Source organism: Meriones unguiculatus, chromosome 2, assembly GCF_030254825.1.
Source record: "Meriones unguiculatus strain TT.TT164.6M chromosome 2, Bangor_MerUng_6.1, whole genome shotgun sequence".
NCBI classification, from domain to species: domain Eukaryota; kingdom Metazoa; phylum Chordata; class Mammalia; order Rodentia; family Muridae; genus Meriones; species Meriones unguiculatus.
The window spans coordinates 41,142,784-41,162,939 of record NC_083350.1 but is presented as its reverse complement, the minus strand read 5'-3'; the positions used below and the strand labels follow the sequence as shown (position 1 = coordinate 41,162,939).

At 42.6% G+C, this 20,156-nt stretch overlaps 1 protein-coding gene across 10 annotated transcripts in view; it reads right to left on the bottom strand.

Moving 5' to 3' along the window:
- The window catches only part of Sema6a (semaphorin 6A), a 140,253-nt gene that overhangs the window by 106,506 nt on the left and 13,591 nt on the right, over positions 1-20,156 (bottom strand). Inside the window, exons 2-3 of one of the 10 annotated variants that reach the window (XM_060377294.1) lie at positions 8,453-8,561; positions 5,505-5,635 (exon numbers count right to left, since the gene is read on the bottom strand). The exons of 7 other annotated variants lie outside the window; for them this stretch is intronic. The gene's annotated coding sequence lies outside the window, so the exon portion shown is untranslated. The remainder of the gene's footprint in view (positions 1-5,504; positions 5,636-8,452; positions 8,562-20,156) is intronic. 2 more of the 10 variants (XM_060377293.1, XM_021656413.2) reach the window with 2 other exon arrangements.

Genomic DNA, 20,156 nt, shown 5'->3' with positions numbered 1-20,156 from the left:
ACATGTGCGCTCTTTCTTTAATTTGTACCCAATTAAGTCCCCTCAAACCACACACACACATACACACAACCAATGTCAAAAGACAGATGGATTTCCTTCTTTATATTCACCCCTGGAAGGGTTAACACCAGGGGCAGATGCTCAGATAAATTATTTCCCAGAATTCTTGAAACTCAGATACTTCACACTCAGTTATTATTTTACTTCTGGTCCGAACAAAAGCATCTTGATTTTTTTTTTTATAAAACTGTAATCATTTAGGTTTTTAGATGCCTCAGTTGTTCTTAATATGGCTTAAGCCAACAGAAAGCAATATATGGCTTTGTCTGTTTAAATTTTAGTTTGTAGATTAAAACTTGAGAGCTTACCGTTCTCATTCTTTTTTGTTGTCGATTTCTTAATGTTAGTTTTTCTTTCCATTACAAGTTCATTTTGTCTTATTCACTGCATAACTTCTATAAAATTTCTATTTTTGCACTCTATCACCTTGGCTAAGTAAAAGAGTTCTGTATATATGTTAGTCGGTTTTGTTACATAATGACATGGGATTCAAATACTCACTATGTTCAAAGCACGTAGTTATTCTAACACTAAAACAGTCATGTTTTCATTAGAAAAATTGTGTCATCATACTCCTGATTGAAAATAACTTAAAATACTTCCTTTAAAGTAAGTGAGTAAAAGTTACTATGGTGCCTTCAAGCAAGGTCAACTCAGCCGGTTTAGCAGGTGGTCGGAGGTTGTTTTCTGCCCAGGGCTGAGTGTCATCTTTATAGGTGTTTCCCCCTGGGTGACCTCCTGCTTTGGGCGTTCACAGAAAAGACCATGGTTCTCACTGTACCACTCTCCCTGGAGGGCCTGGCCCTTGTCACACTCTGAAATATCATCCAAGAAATCAACAACCTCCTCATTCCCATTTGACACTTGATATGAACCCTGCTTTGGAGAGATGCAGGCTGGGCACAGAGCTGCCAGATCTGGGGTGGGTTTTAGAGTTTTTCTCAGAGGCTCCCTGTTTGTCTTGAAATCGGCCATTCTTTACAGCTCCAATGGATTGGCGTTGTCCATAGGCACCACACAGAAGAGGGGTGGGGGAGGAGGGTGGAAAAGAGGGACGGGCGAGGGAGAGAGAATATGGGAATGAATGGCCTAAATTATCACTTTACTTGCATTTCCTGGGCAGTTTATTCTCATTTGACTGGCACCAGTACCTGCCAACAATTTCTAACTTCAGATCAGCATCTTTTGGCACTTAGATGATAGTGTATTTCCACACGTGGTTGAGAACAGACAGGAAAGAGTCTTGTGTAAATAATGTTTTCCATCACCAGTGCTGAACTCATGTCAAAGCTCTCAATTCATCCCAAGATAATAAAATTCTCAATCTCGATAATATTAAGATGACAACATAAATTACTTACAGGGCAGACTGTTCTGCCTTGTTTGATATTATTTGGGGCAAAATTCAGGAGTCAGATCTGGATCGTGTCTTTCTCAGGCTGCAAACGCCTGATAATATTCATGAAGTTCAGCAGGGAGGGGTAGAGAAGAGGGGGAAGGCAACCATCTAAACCACATGCTGTCCTTGCTTCACAGACTACAAGCGGGTGATAATCAAAGCGTCTGGCGTGGAGTAAATATTCAAAATCTGGGCAGCTTCAGGTTCATACTTGAAAGGTTTTGGTCTTTGCCTAAACCTGATGTGTTTTCAGAAGTCCTATGCTATATAGATTTGGATGTATTATTATTATTATTATTATTATTATTATTATTATTATTATTTTAATGACCGGTAGTACCCAGTGACATTTGAAACCAGTGTTCTCAAAGGGAGCCATGCTACACAAAGGGGACAAAGTAGAGGGTTAATTATTGTGCATGTTCCAGTGCTAAGAGGCCGCCCATACAAGTTTGTTCCATCACTGTTAAGTTTGCATTATTGTCATTAACAATTCAAACACTAGTTAACTGTCAGGGAAGTTAGAAAGATCTTACATATGAATGGATACCAGGAAAAAAAAAACTTAAAATACCTGAAGATGTCTTTTATAACCAGCTAGGAAAATCTGGCAAAAACACACGTCTTGGCAAAGGTCCTGGTAACTCCCCATTTATCTTCTTTATGTTTTCTGAGGATTCTGTACCCGACTCTTAGGGACCCATTAGATTAAGCCTTCCTATTTCCTCTTCAGTGGACATACAGGAAGCAATGAAGATTTTTTTTTATTTTAATTTTTAAAATAATTTATTTATTTTATTTTACGTGCATTAGTGTGAAGACCCCTTGGAATGAGTTGGTGTTATAGAGTTGTGAGCTGCCATGTGGGGGCTGGGAATTGAACCCAGGAATTGAACCTTCGGAAGAACAGACAGTGCTCTTAACCACTGTGCCATCTCTCCAGCCCTGGAAATTTTTTTTAATGAGTTTTTACTTCATGTGTTTTTTTGTTTGTTTGTTTGTTTTATTTGCCTGCACATAATCTGTGAACTACCCACATGCCTGGTTCTCACAGAGGCCAGATCCTCTGTCACTGGAGTTAGAGATGGTTGTGAGTCACCATGTAGGTACTGGGAATAGAACCCTGGTCCTTTGGAGGAACAGCCAGTGCTTTTAACGATGATGGAGCTCCTTCAGCCCGAAAGAGTTTCAGCAGGGCTGTGAGATAATTATTGCATCATTTTCAGATGCTATCTACTAATCGGATCATGCATCTCATCTGCTCAAGTCTGCTACCAAAAAAGATCCATGATTGGGTGTTCTTAAAAATAAAATATCTCATCATGTTGAGAAGTAAATTCCCTTCTAAAGGGCCTCCAGACCATTTTTCTCTTTATTGCTTTTCTGTGCTTCTCCCCATGAGAACCATCTCCAGGCTCTCTACATATGTGCGTAGACATGTAATTTTTAATACCCCCTTCACAGCAACCCTTCCTGTCCTGTTAACTTTCGTTAACAGCATCCAGAAAACATTTGTCTTCTCCTCCCTTACTTTCTACTACACAGAATTTAAAAGTACCATGAATACACACATCCGTTGCATCAAAGAAACTAACAAAATTAAAAGTCATACACTATATTCTACTGGGATTCCAAGGGTCTGGATGTCTTCGAAGATGAAGTTTTTGGAACGTCATCAATCAGAGCCTCACGTATGGTGTCATCATCACTTTAGACACTGACTAAGCTGTCTTTGCATCAAGCTTGGGAAGCAGGAGGTATTTGCAGGGAAGGGGCTGAGACAGGAACTAAGGGCAGGATCCGTCTTCTGTGCAGGCTCTATGACCGCACCTCAACTTACCCCTAGGCTGTTACTACCTCCCAGAGGCTACTGCTTCAGCATAGCCTTGCACTTTACCCTTTTTTATGTTTTGACATTTGGGAGTCACTATTACTTTCGGGTTATAATGCCGAGATTCAGTAGTATGTGTAGTATGGGCGACTCTAAGAATACTCACAAACCTAAACACAGAGTTGAAGACTTCTACCCCAATCTCAGGAAATGGTAGCTTTCCTCTTTCACGGGGATGTCAAAGTCATTTCCAAGTACAAGGGAGAGGTGACAGGCTTTACTGTTATGACAATAACTCTTTTCGTTTAAGTCATAAAATAGTTACCCTGCACTTCAACTAACTCAACTGTACTTAATAGTCTGGAGGCCTCTCACAAGACCCCTTGGTCCAGTAAAGTGCCCTTCTCCACCCGGTCCTATATAATATGTGACAAAATAACCCAGTTCAGAAGTGGTTCTCTCCCACTCGAAAGCCCTTTGCTCTCATCTTTTCTGAAGTGTTCTTCAAAACTGCAGCTGTATCTTCCTTAATCTTCTGTTTTTCTCTTTTGCTAGGTTCTGCTGAGAACACGATTTTCTCACAGAGATTATTTGCATTACACCCGAAACAGAACTGGCTGCTGAGAGATCGCCACTCACATCAACTAAAGCGTACCATTAACACCTAAACTTGTTACCTTTGAAAACAAGGCCAAGAATTCCACTTTCGAACCCAAAGAGTGTCAAGAGTGATTAACACATGACGACTATTTAATCTTCTCCAAAGGTTTATAATCTAACTGGCTTCCTGACCCTCCAGGACTGTTTTATACCAATTAGGTGGGAGAAATAATACTCCCACATGCTGACCTAGGTTTTTTCTGGCAGAAGAAAAAGTAAAGAAGGATGACAGGATAGAGCAAGCAGATGTGAGGTGATACCGTGGCCAAGCCTCAGTGCTCCTGATGAATGCCCCACTGTGGTTAAACCCACAGTGGGATAAGCCACAACCCACCCCTTATCACTTTTGCCTTTGTCACTTTGTCTTTGGATCTCTGTTTTCTTTACTTCTCCAGTGAGGTCTGTGATCTCTGGGGCAGCTCTTTAAAGAACACTCACAAACCCAAACATGGAGCTGAAGGCTTTTTTCCTTCATCTCAGGAAGTGGTATTCCCTGACAAAGTCTTTAGGTGGATCATTGTCACCCTGCAAAGATAAGACTTTTCTTTTGGCCCCTAAATGTTTCTGCTAATAACTTAAGTGTTGAGAAATATGGGGTTAGTCTATTCTTTCCTTTCAACATATTTACAGTTGTGTTTCCTTGCTGTTTGCAGGAAGTCTGAAGGCAGTCCAACCATCGCAACTATGAGTGGCCCTTCCTTGTCAAAGTGAATTGAAGAATTTCCTTCCCATTTTTTCTCAGGGTTGACCCTGGGACGTGGATGTGGGGTAACACGAACACAGGGTCTATGACATCTACCAGCTTTACAGCTTCCTTTAATACTTCTGGTGGAGAGATCTCCCATGACCCTGAGAATGGAGTCTATCTGTCAAATAGACTGAGACCATTATACAAAAAAATTTCCATGGACAAAGAGAGACTTGTGTGTACTATGATGTCATCCTTTCTGGTCAATGTTTCTCTAGCTTGGTATTTATTGCTTTTAAACTTTGACTTAAAAGATGAATTGGCAGATGATTTATCGCCTTCCACTGTTACAGGCAGCTATGTAAGGGGAAAGTAGCTGGCTCCTGTACCACCTAATGGGTTTGTTTGCTCTGGGAAATGGCAGCCCTGGATGAGGGAAAGGAGCACATCCAGTCTTTGATGTAGGTTCAGAGGTATCATCCAGGTGTGGCTAAGGAGGGATCTTTTCATCCCACCATCCTCACTGCGTTCTTAAGGACTGTCATCCATCAGAACCCTGCAGGCACCGTGGCAGAAATCACTTACCTTTTAGATTAAGGGGACGCAGCTCTGAGCTGTTAGCTGGTCATGAGGCTGTTATGATGGTTGGGTTGAGTCTCCCCCTCTCCCTCAGCCACCCAATGGCTATAACACATTTTGGAAGCAAGAAGCTTTAATAAAATGATAAATCACTTCAATAGTTAAGTATGTACTGAAGTCACAGGCAGAGTCATGTTTTACTGAAATGAAAGGCCTAGAACTTGGCGATAATTATAATCCTACAGGCCATTGAAATGATGATCCTCCTCATCATCCAGTTTTCTTACCTCTGCTGCATTTGTCACTCGGCCCCTCCGTTATTACGTAAATGTCAGCCTCTGCACTGTACTACGTGGAGTCACAAGCAAGTCAAGGTCCAGAGGCACCATGACTCCTTTCCATCTTGAAAGATAAACTGCTAAAAAAAAAAAAAAACACCCTCAAGCGTCTACAACACAGGTAATTCACTAGTTAAAAATAGCCTGCCCTTCCTTTTCGTATGATAACCTCATGTTTGCACCTTATACCTCAAGTCCATGTGTCCTTCCAACCAGTGCTCTCCAGAATGAGCCTGCATGCCAGTCACCTGCAGATCATGGAGGGGTGCTGAGTCCTCTCTGGGTGGGCTGGCATGGGTCTGACCATCTGCATTTCTAATCGCTTCTCGGGTCACCATGCTGCAGCTGATTCACAAGGAGGATTTAGCTGCTTCTCAAACCAACCGTGGGATGTAACTAAGTAATTACTGAGAGCCCCTGGGACCAGGAGATTGCCTGGGAAGCCCCCATACTCATTACCGTTCCTTATAGTGACCCCCCTCCAATTAACATAAGTGCACTGCAGGGAATTCCAGAGATTTCAGTACTGAGCTCTCAGGGCCTAGACAGAACCCACCCGTTTTCCCTGTCCCATCCCTGCACGCTTTAGCCACTCCTAGCTCTTTTTACTGTTCATTATCACCATGAACAGTCTGAGCAAACACAGGCTTTGGCTTGATAAGTAATCAACTGGCTTTTCCATAAATACAGATTCTCACAAAAAAACAAAAAGGAGAACAAAATGGAAAGGTGTTATATATTCAATTTATTTTAGGTTCCGAGCCTGGTTTTTTCCCCCCTCGTGTTTGTTGCCATATTTCCATTAAGTCATTCTGTTTGTGCTCTCCCTTTGAATCAGTTTTTCCTGCTGTTCTAAAAAGGTTTTAAAAGGATTTCTAAAAATCTATTAGAAAAAAAAAGCCGTCCTTTTTAATCTCACAGCATTAAAGAAAAATGGTAGATAATACTATGAGTACTAAGTGTCCTGAAAAGGTGGGCATTGATGTGGCTGAAAAGTTCCATACTCAGTGTTATGGAAAATCCTTGCTTTGATCCTTTTCTTCCAGGTCATCCTAACTGATTGCTACAGAGGCATACACTAAAGCTTCTGAGTGTATCCACACTGCAATTTATGTTTATGTTTCAATATTCAAACATATGAAGGGGGTGTTATCAAAAATGAGTCGGCTTTATATAATCTTAAAGACGATGTTTTTTAAGCTTCTGTCATTTTCCTCGATTACTCTACTACTTCATTCTTCTTAGTAATATACTGATTAAGAAGAGGCTTTTGTTTTCTCTATTGAGGAAGCCCGTACAACAGAAGCTTTATATCTAACAGTGTTATTAAAAAGCAAGCATTGATACTGGCAAATAATATCTTTGGATCTAAATCAGGAGAAAATGCAATGATATAAACTGCTATACCACTGCTGCTTTTATTAAGATACTGAATGACCTCCGGTCAATACCAGTGATCGTAAAGCAGTCTGCAAATAGGGAGGGGACATGACCAGCATGATTAATTAAGTATATTATACTTAGAATCTTGCAATATGCACACTCCTCTTTCTCAGAGCTACAGTGTCCTTAAGTGTTACCAGCTAATACCATTTCCAGCCATAAAGCAGAGTATCCCTCCCTGGAGGTGTCTTCTATGCTGGGGCTTCTAGCCTTATGATTGTCTTGGTTACTGTGTAAGACCATCTACCCTATCTCTTCATTCGCACCTGCCAAAAGAGATGTTTGGGCTGATCTATCTTAAAGTGGCTCCAAATCTCCAGTAATTAGCATAACTGGGCTCTGTGGAATAGCTAGGGCCACTTTAAAGTGTCTTCACTCTCCTTGACAGCTCTTTCCTTTTCTGAAGGTGGTACTTGATTTGTGAACCTTAATTCTTGCCTTCAGGAAAGACCAACAGGTTCCTGACACTAGACATGGTACTTTCCTGTCAAGGCAGTTAAAGAGTTCTCAAAGCTCACGATACATTGGTGAACATCACATTCCTTGTGAAACTGGAAATGACCTTTAGAATGGTGAAGGGAGGCAAGTTTGAAACTTCTGCCTGGGCAAAGCTCTTTACAGTTTATGGTATGTAAAGATAACGTTGCAGACAATGGAAAAGTTAGCACATTCACACAGTACACTTTTCACTGATACAGTTATCTTCAGCTGAGGAGTTTAGGATATAACCCCAACGCAAAAAGGGGGGGGCTTTCTTTTCAAAGTGTGATGATCACTGAGGCCAGGGAACAGCTGCCTGCAGATTATACAAGGTCAGTAGAAGAGATAAGAAGATGGTTTGTTCTCAACGTCTGGATGGCGCAGATTCATCTCCAGACAGAGGCACAGTGTCCTTTTGCAAACCACAATGGATACCAAAGTACTTTACACTCTTCACTTAAAAGAATGCTGCCTTAGAAACTAAAGGTGCAACAGAATGCACCATCTTCTCTACCCAAACTTCCTCCTTCTAAAAAGAACCACACAAGAAGTGATACAGTGCTGTCATCTAGCTTTAAGGGGGCTTTTGGCCCTACCTGATGGAAAGGTCAAATAAGCATACATATATATGAACAGTAAAGTGAACCCAGCACATTTTCTTCTTGGTGCCCAAACACTGGGGAGAAAAATCACATACTGAATGCATGAAAACAGCCAAGGTTCCACTAAGAGATTATTTTATAAGCCTCACAAATTTCTAGTATCTGAGAACTGAGTCAAGAAATAAAATTTTCTCTTTAAAAACTGACTATATCCCCTGCTTTGAACATTATATGGTATAGGAAAACCTCAGACATTAAGAGAGGAATACCGCTTCTTGGAGAGACCAGAAACAGATTCTGGATTATGCTATTGTTTGACATAGCATAATGTCAAACAAGGTGGTGTCAGAAAGAGGAAGGAATGGGACCTACCAAGGAGACAGTGCCAATTGGAAGATCTAGTTCCCCCAGTTGCCCATCCTCTGACAGGGGTGCTGGCAGCCACTTTTCACCTTACCTCTGACATAAGCAGAGGTGGAAACTGGAGACATGAAACAAAAATGAGGTTATTTAAAATAACTAGGAAATTATACTCTTCTAATAGGCATAAATATGCAATTACTGTTAACAGAATATACCATGGAGTGCCTTCCTGGCAACCACAGAAATGAAGCATACCATTTACACAAAGTTCATGAGTTTTCCCCTATCCTTTATGCCACATGCAAATTATAATACTTTTCAGAACAGCTGCTAGCATATAGACAATAATTAGAATGCTCACTAATATTTTTGCAACATCACAGACATCTCCCTGACAATGGCATTTATTACCTATATAGACCATCATGACACACCAACTCAACTAGCTGTGACCCCAAGATACCAGTTACCTCCCTCATGCTCCTGCTGAAGGGCCATCTTAACATCACACTTAAGTTGGCGACAGAGCCTAACCTAGAAAAGAAGCCACATGTCTTCCTTTATAGATTGATTGGTTGAAAAGCGGTTGATGGTTTAAAGAGTTGTTGGTTTATTCTCATTCATCCAATCATTTATTTTGATGCTTAGCAAACTTTAAGTGATCACTGTCATTTCAAAAAAATAAATCTTACACATTCCTGCTAATAATTTTCAGTAGTTAATTTCCCTAACATATTTTTCTGAGCCTACTAGGTCTTTATTTTAAGAGCAAAAAATGTACATACTTATTGAAGGGTCATCACAAATTTCACAGTGTCAGCAATGTCTGGATTATTTTAAGGAAGAGAGATTATCAAGAGTGGAGTTATCTGACACCGTAATTCTGTCTTTTAGTCTTGAGCTTGAAATCAAGTCTGTGAAATAATACTGCTAAAGTGCCAATGCCAACAAAATCGTGTGATAGGAAGAGCCCCATGAGTCTGCTGAACGTGAAACTTTGCCTCTGACTGGCTTTCCCAAAGCTCAATGAAAACAAGATGTTTTTCCCAGACAGGTTGATGCAATCTTCCCCAGTGAGCAGCTCTGGAAGGGCTTGTCAGCATGTGCCCAGTGGACATCTCTGTGCTGTGTAGTCTGAGGGCCTTGGACAAGCACCCAGAGAATCTGGGTGTTCTGCAGCTAATAATGACCGAGACACCTTAGGTGTGACTGGAGCTTCGTGATGCATGTAAACAGATAGGACATCATGTGGTCAGCACCAAAATCATCGCAAGAACAAGGAATGCTATTCTCAGAATAGTTCCCTAGTCAGAAGCCTCCAGACTAGACCATCACTGCCAGCAAATGAAGGGTATTTACTCCCATTGACTGCATGGGTCTCAAACATGAGGAATTTGGTCCAGTTGGTTTCTGGGCTGGGATGTAGTTTAGTTTACAGAGTGCTTGCCTAGCATTCGTAAAACTCCGGGCTTAATCACGCCAACATGACATAAAACTGGGTATGGCACACACCTGTAATCTTATCACAAGGGGGGACATAGGCAGAAGGATTAGAGATTCAAGGTCATCATAAACTAACCAAATGTTGAGACGATATGGCCAACCTGGGATACATGAGACTCTGTCTCAAAACCAAAACAAAACAGGAAACAGGATATCGACACTGACAGAAGAAATTAGCTCCACTTTCAATCACTTGTCACCCATCAGCACATTCAACAAGTCACACTGTGCACAAATAACTGGTGACTTTGAAGATGAGTGACTTTATGGTATTCACGGAGAGCCACCTGGCTGAGATACTTGCCATGACTAAAAGAAACATGGGTGGGAGAGTAGAAGCAGGAACATGGAGGAAGAAGGTAGATGTAGCGACTTTGATAGCTGTGAAGGTATCAAAATGGGTAAAGAAGGGTACAAAGACCAAATCCAAACGTCTAATCCTTTCTGTGTGCTATTTTCCAGCACACGCACACACACACAAATGTACAGATTCTCTGGGCTCACCTGTCCCCAGCATGCTTACATAAATCCACAGAGGATGAGGGTGGTGAGTTCTTCCCCGGTATTAACAGTGTAACAGGTACTTAAAGAGATCTACACTATTGACTCATTCCATCCTTATGTCTGCCTATGAGGCTGACCTGACCACGGCTCCACTGTTCAAGATGGTAAATAAAGGCATAACGAGGTTACCATTTGCCCGAGGTCACAGTCAGTGAGTGATGCACCCGGCGGGTCTGAGCTTAGTTGCTGGCTATGCTGTCTGCTCCACGCGTCCTTCTGTTTGCTGGAGTCATGTCCCTGCAGCCACCTCTAAGTCATGTTCTGATTACTGGACTCGGACACACCAGGTATTACATAAGTTGTAATCAAAACTTGTGCTAGCAGCTCTGTGTTTGCAATTAAATGCAGATGTACTGCAAAGCCAACATCAATATTCTCAGGATGTGTGAGTGTCTCGGGAACACTTCAAGCATCAGGAACCATCAACTCTCTGACAGCCAAGGCAGGGCTTTGGGACATCTGTTGATCCTAACCTCAAGCGTTGTCTGGTAAGATACGCTGCCCAGTCTATAGTTTCACTGTGGTTATCTAGACTAACTGGAGCAAACAGCAGGAGAAAAACCTGCTAGTCACTGGGCCCCCAGAATCTCATTAACACCTCTCAAAGAACTACTGAGTAACCAAGAGCACTATAAGAAGAGCATTGGCTAGTCCTTGCTCTTTAGCATCTCCCAAAATATGTGAAAAGACAATGTCTGTGGCCTAGGGCATCCTGCAATATTCACATACCACTGAATAGAAGGATTTTGCGGGTAGCCACCTTTTCAACATGCTTTAGTTTGTCAATGATTTTTTTTTAATCGCAAAACTTTACACAGACTCTCTGTGGGGAGAGAATGTACCCTCCATTGCTCAAAGTGAAGCAAGGATAGGTGCCTGCGGTGAACGAGGCGGTGAATTAAAAAAGCCTTGAAAAGCTACACTGATTGCTCGGCCACCTTCTGGGTCAATTAGTGATTTGGTCCTCAGTGAAATCCTCCAGGGTCAGCATCAGAAGAGGATGGCACTGCTCCATCCTCAGCCCAGGGCACAGGCAGAGGAGGGCTCTATGAACGAGGCCCGCCGAGTAGAAAGGTAAGGCAGCCCACCCTAACTGTGCATGGGGGTCTGTGCTCTCCATGGGGAGAAAGGTCACAACCAGTTTAAGATGGTGGGGTGACTACATCATGAGAGGGCTCATTCACACCTCTGTTCCTCACGCGTGACCGCACAGGGAATATTACCAACAGGGCAGCTTTATAAATCCAATAGGAAACTATTTCATGAGTGGTCCCAAGTGTTGCCAGATGTGACAAAAATGAGTAACTTGTCATTCAGCCATTGCCAAAATACACTAGAAAGTCTTTTTGAAGAGCGTCTGGGGTGTGTTCAGGGGCAAGTTAGCAATGATGCAGACTCCACACCCCGGCTTTAAACCTCAGGGGCCCCGCCAGAAGAGTACAGGCTCCAAGATGCCTTGGAAGCCTCCAAAGGACACTTGCTAATTTGGAAAACAGGACAATCTTCTCTGAAAAGTATAGAGGAAAAAAATACATATAACACACTGATTAGCACACTGTGTAACTCTGTATCAGACTGACTTTTTGTGACCCTACTGGGAAACCTACTAATGTATTTACTTTAAACACACGCACCTCATTGACGATTCAGGATTTGAAAAATCCGTCAAGCACAATCTTAGCCCAGCTTCTCCTAACCTTCGGTGTTAACACAGGAGTGGGAGCGTGTCTGACCTCCAGGTTTAGCCCCTCACAGGAATTAAATCTCAAACACATCATCCTCACCACTGCTTTAGCTGATCATGGCTTGCCGTCATTATGTCTATTTAATATGGCAGCTGATGCCTTGTGGTCCCTTTGCAAATGGGGCAGAGCAGAGCCTTGGGGAGGAGTGAATTCTAATTGCCTGCTGCAGGACTGTGTGGCGCTGCCTGTGACAGCAGCAAATGGGGAAAATAGGAGGGCATGAGAGAAAGTCTGTTGTACTGATGGAGTGGGATTCCTAGAATACACTGTGCCATAAAATGAGATTTGGCTCCACAGTGCTGGAAGAAAACAATGGGCTCAATAGTACCCTACACTGGTTGCTGGGCACATTCTAGCTCCTTTAGTCAGAGCTGCCTTTCATTCATGGGAGCAGGAGCCACGGTAGAAAATGGGGTGGGGGGGAGGAGGGTGTCTTACTGTTATAGAGATGCCGAGAATAAGTTGTCAGGAAAACCCCAACATACTTGCAGCATGAGTGCTAGGACAGACGGACAGCTTTTTCCACACCCCGCTGGGCACAGCATCAACAAAGACTATACTCTCTTTTAAATAAACAGCTATGATTGGTATGAACGTATACAGAATCCTGGCTGGGATTACACAGACCATATTTTGGAAGGACCTAGAGGACAGGATGGATCTTTATCTCTGGAAATAGGGAATGAACAGGGTGATGGGAGTGGAGCACAGAGAGCCCTCTAGATAGGGAGCGTCCCTCTCTTTGTCTGTATTTGGCCTGACTCTGTAAAGAGAAGCAATGAACAGTAACATGGATAACAAGATTTTATATATCACTGTAAAACTGTACTCTGTCTGAGGATCATCCGCCCATCCTTGGAAGGCTAACAGATTCTGTCAGTGCACACCAGGAGTGACTTAGAGTGAGTTTGTTCCCAACTTGCAAAATTGAAAGGGAAAGATAAGAGAATTATAGCTCAAAAAAGTGCCTCGGACTCTCCAATGACTGCTGAAATCAAAAACAGCTAATTGAAGGCTGCGCAGGTAGATGCAAGCCCATATAATTATTGATGAGCCATTGTCAAACCAGTTTGCCACTAAAGCACTTGCTTTAATGTCAGGGTTTCTTTTAAGTCCACTTTAACCAACTGAAAGCCCCATTGCAGTTGTCACCTGCCAATACTTAGTAAAGGGGGAAATGGACTAGACTGGTTCAGTGGGGTGTGTTCATGTGAAAGCAATATGTAATAACTTTTATAAAACATTTGTCCACAAATACTGCCCAGAAATCAAAGCTGTGGAAAAATTCTGTATTGGATTTGGCTTAGGAAGTAGGAGGTGGTGACATCCAAATGGCCTCTGATTTGCTGACCGGCTTGAGAGTAATCGCCCAGTACACACTCAGGCATAGGTATCCATAAAGCGAGTATTAAACACCCCTCTGGAGGCTTTATGCTAGAAGCTCTGTGATCCAAAGTCCCTGGCTGAGAAAAAGGCTCAGGGTCTCAACAGGCCTCCACCCGTCAGCCTACAGCCAATCTTGGGTGGAAGGTCACTGGTACCCTGCCCATTCCTGCCTTACTCGTGAAGTCATTAGGACAGTGCCCATTAGTGCCTGTTTTAATGAAGCATCTTTGTGTTGTAAACATCTGCCCACTAGCATCTGGTCAGGGTCCAAATCCATTTCATAAAACACCAAACAGCTAGCTGTCAGGATGGTTCCCAACTTTGGTTGAATACCAAATGAACACACGTTTTGTGGCCATTGGGGAGGGCCCCAGTTTCTATCCTCTGTCTCCAGAGACACCCCATCTCCAAGCTCCTGCTTATTAGCACATTCTCCAAACCCTGACAACAACTTCCTTATTTTTGTGAATTAGGCTGTGCTGCCCATTTGAGTAAACACTTGGAACAGATAAGGCCAGAATTAAATTTTGCATATTTGAGGGTTAGTGACTAGTTTGGCCCTTACTTTTTCTCCATCTTTCTCTTTTGTCTTGTTTCTAAGACTGGGTTTGCCTTCAGACTTGCATGACTTTGAATTTCTGATCCTTCTGTCATCTCCTAAGTGCTGAGATTATGGGATTGCAGGTTGGGGCCACCAAGCCTGTGTTTGTACTAGGGAAGGGAACCAGAGCTTTGTACATGCTAGGCAAGCTCCATACCAACTGAGCCACGACTTTTGTCATATATATATATATATATATATATATATATATATATATATATATTTTACTTTTGAAAAGTACACAATACTGATTTTACCTTTGATTATATGTACACATATGTCTTTGTGTAGGGGTTTGTGTATTTGAGTGTGGGCACCAGTGGGGACTAGAAGAGTGTTGGATCTCCTGAGCGCTGGACTTGGCAGTTGGACCTGGTGACTGACTTCAAGTCCTTTGGAAAACCTAAATGTTCTTAACTGCTGAGACATCCCCTAGGATTCTTGTTTAATCTCTAATTTTTCTATTCCCTCATGGCACTTTCCTGAAGTATGGGGTCTGCAATAAGTGCTTTTCTACTGGCCACTTTGCTCTTCAGGAATTTGGTTTATTGGAAACCAAGGGTGTAAAGCCAACGCCTCAATTGGACAGGCCAGCATGCGGTAGAAATAGCTAATAACAGTGTTCTGGTGTAGAAAATAAAGCTGTTTGCATTTATATGTTGGTGTTGAGTCTCACATTAAATTAGAAGGGACCTCTCTGGTGGCTTTCTAGTGACAATCCCTGAGCAATGTGGTTTCTTTCTTTTCTTTTCTTTTATTATATTTTTTGAGCACTGTGGTTTCAAGCATAACGTCACCTACAGTCTAAACATTGCACTCAGAAAATTCATCCAGCAAGGAATCTTTCTATTAACACGAGTCTCAGGTAAGCCCACACAGCTTTCGCCTGCCTGTTCCCCAATACAAGAACACTGTAGTCTGGCCAGGCAGCAAGGGCCTCACAAACATGCGCCTGAGTACTGGACCCAAGGAAGCCACAATTTAGTTTCCTCACCTATGAGACCTTACTCTATGCCTGTAAATCCTAGCACTTAAATGGCTGAAACAGCTTGGCTTACAGAGGGAGACCCTGTCTCAAGAAACAAGACTTGTAAATACAAGGTCTAACAGAGTAGGCATGCACTAATGAAGTCATGGTTAGTAAGTCAGTTATTTTAAACCATACCGTAACACACAACGGAGCATAGGATCTTAAGGAGAGGAAACAAATGTCTCACTACGAACAATCATGCTCTCATAATTTTTGCCTTTTCCATTTTGAGTTCCATTCCAATAACCCACACCGAGGTAGTGACAGAAAACACGAGTCTGGCTAATTCTATTAGTAGAGTTTGATAGCAAATAATAATGGCTGGCTCTTCTTGAGAGTTTGCATGTGCCTAATATCATTCCAGTATGTTATCTCAATTACCCTGGGAAGCAGGCACAATTAGTAGTCCTACTTTACAGATGATGAAAACAAGACACGGAGGGACAAAGTAACTTCCCAAAAGAAGCCATAGTAAACCAAATCACAAATTCCAGACTCAAGTATCAAGTGGACTTTCTGCACGGTGTTGTGTGTGGCATCAACATGCTCTTCCTTGTTCCTTCTTCTCTCTGTTTTAAAATGCCAAGAGAAACCACCATCACCACCACCACCACCATCACCACCACCATTGGCGGCAGCGGCATCACACCGCCATTGTTATGAAATATGACAGCCGTTCTGCTGCTGCGCGCTGGATGCACTTGGATCATTGTCATGCCACCTCCGAACTCGGACAGAGTGCTAACATCGCACATGCAGAAAGAGCTGCTGAGTCTGACATTTCCTCTGCACTTACTGCAGACCCTGGAGAATGCTGCTTCCCCAGCCAAGGAAAAGCAGTGCTGGCACCTACTGTTGGCACAGGACTTACGACCAGTGTGGCTGCAACCGGGCTTCTTCATATCGTCAGAGAACAAAGTACTGAACTTCCTTTTAGAGGGTTTGCAATAGGGAAACAAATGCACTAGACCTAGAGCTCCAAGGACAACTGCTTGGTACTTGCTATTTTTACTTAATCTTATCTAAAATTCCTTCTAAACTTATTTACAGAGCTTACAGATCTTTTGCAATACAGCATAGTAATAATAATAATAATAATAATAATAATAATAATAATAAAATATTACTACCTGGTAGTCCTGAAACTTGTCTGGCATTAGCTTACTTTGGCTTTGATTTTTAGTCATCAATGTGTTTTTCCCTCTGTGCCATCAAGGGCACTTGTGATGGGCATGTTTTAATTTATCACAACCGTTCAGACCTTTTATTATAAGTTTCTTAACTTTAGGGGCCCCACGTAGCTGGGGTGGCTGCTGATTCAAGGGGAACAATGTTCACCTTTCAGGGAATCGGAACAAAAAGCATGTGCGCTGAGACTGAGGGCCGCTAGAGGGCAGCCTACCAGTGACATCAGACACTAGCTGCCCCACATCTGTGCAGTAACTTGACATGCGATCGATTAGTGATTTAAATTCAGCTCTGGGCATTATGACACCAACTCAAACACGGTGTCAATTTTTTTTTCAAATAATCAAAGTATTAGTTTTCAATTTGAATGTGCTCTTAAAACACAGGTTTTTTTTCCCTGTCTAGAAACTGTAGTCTGGTAAGCCCCTGGAAAATACTTCAAGTTTCTCTTTTTACTGTTCTTACTGCTTACTTAGAGTTCTGTTACTTCCTCGTATTTTTCAGCCTCACTTTGGAAATATTAGATGAAAATAAAACTTTTATGCTACAAGTTTTATTTAGAAAACCCTGTAAGAAAAATGAAACGTGAAAGTAAACACAGAATACTCACCCTCCTGAAGACTCTACAAAGAGATAAATATTTCTTTCATATTTATACTACATTGGGAGATTCATCTGGGCAACTAGACAATGTCAATATTTATCTAAAGATTAGAACCACAAGATGAAATATGTGAGACCTCAGTTGCCTATACAGTGAAGATGTTTTTAACATAACATTAACCATCACATTCTCCCTTCCACTGTATGAGCAGTGTGAGTTTTAGTACAATGCAGCCTACACAAGAGCACTCACACACACATACACAAGAGCACTCATGCACACGTACACAGACAAACACACATGCACACACACTACTTTTCTCATTAACACTACCTCATTAAATAAACAGCACAGTTGAACTACTATTTGTGCTTTTGTAAGTAATGTCATTGGTGTCATTTCAGTTGCTTAAGAGATAGTCACTTATTTAGAGATGCCCCAGAAGAAGGGAAGGAAAGGAATAAACATAGCGATGCTTAATTTCAAAACTCAGAAAGTACAATTACTGAGAAGGAAAGAAGTAGGAAGCAGACGGCTCATATACGGCCTCGTCTTTTACGCGGCAACAGATGCACAGGATATCGCTCAGGCTTTCTCCCGCTATCGACCTTTGAACACACTGAGAGCCCTCCTAAGGCTGGAGAAAGTGTCAGGGCCGTCAGGTGAAGCGTGAAACCCTTCCTCTGAAGGCCTTTCCCACACTTAGAGGCAGAGTGTGCACAGCAGACCTGTGTGGAAGCCTTCGGTGTGCAAGCAACGGCATAGGACTTAAACGCTGGCTATGTCGGCTGGGGGTTAAACATTGTTTGTAAACCCAGCCTCCTGTCTTGGCCAGTGTTACCACTCTCCATTCAGTTATTCAGATGGGCCAGCACAAGGCTATTTCAAACTCATTCAGCTCTTATACCTCACACATCCAATGAGCTCTCAAGTCCTGCTGGCTGAAGTGTGCCCATACAACCAGAGCTTACCTCTCACAGTCCTGCCACATGTATATTTTCTTCAGAAAGACCTACTTGCTGATGTCACCTTCTTGCTAAAAAACATGGAACATGATGGCCCAGTAGCTAAGAGCACTCTCTGCTGTTCCAGAGGACCCATGTTTAAGTCCCAGCAACCACATGGTGGCTCATAACCATCTATAATGGGCCCTGATGCCCTCTGCTGGCATACAAGCATATGTGCAGACAGAGCACAAATAAATAAACAAATACATAAATAAATGGGCAAAACCGAACCAAACCAAACAGAAAACATGAAGCATGGGCTCTCTACAGGTTCACAGTTGATCAGTGTTCACCGCTGTCTGTGCAGCAGGTACGATGCTTTCTCACCTTGAGAAAGTACCAAAGTCCAAGCCCTGAATTAAGCCCAGCTGCTCTTTCCTTTACACTAGTAGCTAGTCTGAATCAGAGTAAGATGGCTGCCAGAGGGAAAAGCCACCTCGGCTGTGTTATGAGGTCTACTTTATTCCTGCTAAAAACATGCTTCTGTCCCATAGGTGCCAACTGCAATACCCTAGGAGGTTATCTCTACCAGAATATCTAGTTCAACTTTTTGTCCCTCCTGTCCCACCCAGCATGGCAGAGTTGCCACCTCAATTTGTTACTGTTTTCCCTCCAGCCACGAGGCAGAATTCCAAATAAAAATGCCCTCCAGTGCCAACTGGTCTTCTTTGGGAGTCTTTTGACTTCCTATCTCAGGAGTTTCCAGGGACAACACACCTTCAGCAACTCCCTCTACTGAGAAGCAAGAATTCAGGACCCAGTTGCTCTGTGGCATTCTCAGACAGCTTCAAACTATGGCTAGGAAGGGTACTCCTTTTACAAATTAAGTACTGAGTAACACACAGTGACATTTTAGATTTAAAGGGGGAAACTCTAAAGGTTGGAGACCTTGTGCCTTTCTCTTATCAGAGATGTGCTCTCAGGCAATTTTTTTGACCTCTCTAACCCTCAGTTATCTCATCTTTAAATTGAGCATAATAACACCTGCCCTGCCTAACCTATTACCATACCTGCCCTACAAACCCAGAGTTGTAATGGGCTAGAATGAGGCAATGTTTGTTAACATACTTTGGAAAAATATAAGCACTACATAGACGAGGCTTTACTACTAACTCTTGACAATGACCAATACATCCAACTAGTTCTGATGCAGGACTTGGCAAGACTACTTGAAAGGCCTTCCTTTATAGAAGGGCCCCATAAGGGCAGCTCACTGCAGGCAGCCCGTCTTTTCCTTTGAGCATAAGGCCAAGCGCTACCAACACCTGGGAAGGGGTGCTGGGCACATTGAACCTGGGCGATGAACCATGCATGCATATCATGAACGCTTTTCGTAGAACACGCCCTCCAGGTAAAGCCAAGAAGGCTGGGGGTATGGGATAATACACAAGAAATTACATTGTCATCGCCCTTTCATTTCCGCTGGGGAGAATTTGCATTTCAATAATAATGTGATAATGTCAAGCTCTTCACAACATTTTGGAGCCTTCTCTTCCACACCTGGCGTGCTGGGGGGGGTTGCTGAAGGACTGGGGGTGGTTGTTTTCTCACAGCAAAGGCTGCTGAGTTGTCCTCTTTATTCTTGGGAACGGATGTGGTGTAACAGGGCTTGTGTTCTAGGCACAGCCGAATGTGACATGAAAGCCCCACCCTCCGAGATATCCCTGGAGAATTAATTAATCAGCATGTTCAAGATGTTCAGCTTCCCCTCATCACAAATGACAGGAAACACCTTGCATATAAAAGCTGATTTTTAATAGAAATGTCCCTGGACTCTGAACATCACTTTAAAAAAAATAAAATAAAAAGTATCCAGAGCCAGGGAGATGGCTTGGCCAATACAAAGCTCTTACTGTGTAAGGCTGTATTCAATCCTGGGGTCTATGTAAAAAGCCAGATGTGGTGGCAAGCACTGACTGGAGGCTCACGAGCCAGCTAGCTCGAGTACACATCGGAGTAGTTAAAAACAAGAGGGACTACGCCTCAAAACAAAAAGGTGGAAACAGGGAACTACATCCCTAAAATTTGTCTTCTGACCTCTAAATGGCCACACAGCACACGTGAAGAATTGTGTGGGTGCTCATG